The sequence below is a fragment of the Corylus avellana genome, chromosome ca10 (genome assembly GCF_901000735.1).
Source record: "Corylus avellana chromosome ca10, CavTom2PMs-1.0".
NCBI lineage: Eukaryota > Viridiplantae > Streptophyta > Magnoliopsida > Fagales > Betulaceae > Corylus > Corylus avellana.
Window position 1 is genome coordinate 5,661,596 of NC_081550.1, and position 1,494 is coordinate 5,663,089.

The 1,494-nt window shown below is 32.6% G+C and overlaps 1 protein-coding gene across 1 annotated transcript in view; it reads right to left on the minus strand.

Moving 5' to 3' along the window:
- LOC132163250 (DNA polymerase epsilon catalytic subunit A-like) overlaps positions 1 to 1,494 on the minus strand; it is a 43,349-nt gene that overhangs the window by 30,762 nt on the left and 11,093 nt on the right. The window lies entirely within an intron of this gene.

Here is a 1,494-nt window from a genome sequence, read left to right on the forward strand (position 1 = left end):
ATGAAAATAAAGAACAAAGGAGATAGTGCTATCCCAAGAGATGTTGTGAATGGATTAAATAAATAATTCGGCCTATCAAAGTAATTGGGACTGCCCAAAAAGGCAGTTAGTATAAACAAAGTTCCGTAAATTGAACAATCTACAAGACAACAACGGACAGGAATGGCATGTCCATCTTGAGACTTTTCAACCCTACTTGTATCCCCAGTGAAGGGAACACATACACTCGAAATACCCTTCAACGGAACTCTTGCTTGATAACAAACACGACCAACAATAGTCAGTTTGAGGGAGACAACACTACCGAAAAAATAAAAAGAGGCAATGTCTCCACGACTTAGATTAAAACATACACATCAAGGGAGACAAAAAGTCACAAAGGACAACAAAAGCAACAAAATATAGGGAAAACATAAAACAACACCAAAAAAAAAAAAAAAAAAAAAAACCACAAAGCATCAACTTCAACAAAGGGTGAGGGGGAGGATGGTCGAGATGCACGGGGAGGCATTTGGCAGCATCCCCTTGGTCACATGACAGCGCGTGAGATACATGTGCAAGCGTGTAGGGATAGTGCAGCAGTGCATGGTGGCGGAAAGGGGGAGAGAAAATACCACACAAGGCAGAGAGGAAGAGGAGAGCAGGGAAAAAGCAAAGCCCATCCTTCCTTCCCCAAAAAGCATTGCACAACGCAGTGGGAAAACTTCAAAGGTGGTGGTGGTTTTTAAAAAATATTCAGAGCTTCTCTCATAGTGATAATCTTTTCTGCAATTTTGAAATTCTTTTTACTTTTTTCTATATTTTGACTGCTTAAATTCTAATGTTTATTTTATTTTACAATATTGAAGGATTTTTAAGATTTTTTTTTTTTGTGCAAAAAAAAAAAAAAAAAAAAAACAGAAATTTGTGAATTGAAGCAAAGTTATTCTTATTGATAATTACATAGACCTTTATTAATTACAGAGAATAAAATATAAATGTAAATGAAGGGTTGGTGATGTTGTATTAGCTTCTTCTTTCCAAATATATTAAAGTTTAAATGTATTTTAATGAAGTATTATTCCTCAACTATTAAAATGAGAGTGCAAAATATTAGAAAAATAGATCAATTTTTTTTAATCCGCAAATATATAATCTATAGAATTTGTTTTTTAAAAGCACAAGAGAGAAAGGGCCGATTCAAGTTGGAATCGGTGACCTCTTGATATGCAGTCAAATGTTATATATAATTTAAAATTACTAAACTAGAGAAAATCGAAAATGAGATTTAAATCTGAAAAGAATAATGTTGATTCAAATTTGAAAAAGATAGATTCGCCTTAAGAATTGTATGAGAAGTTAAATAAATAAGTTTTAATCTATTTTGAAACAGCTAAAAAGGAAAGTATATCATCATTATTAATATGCTGATTTTGGCTAAAAGTAGAAAAAGGTAAAAGTGAAGTACTAATAACTATTAGGAAAAATTACAGTTTACCCCCATAAACTTGACAG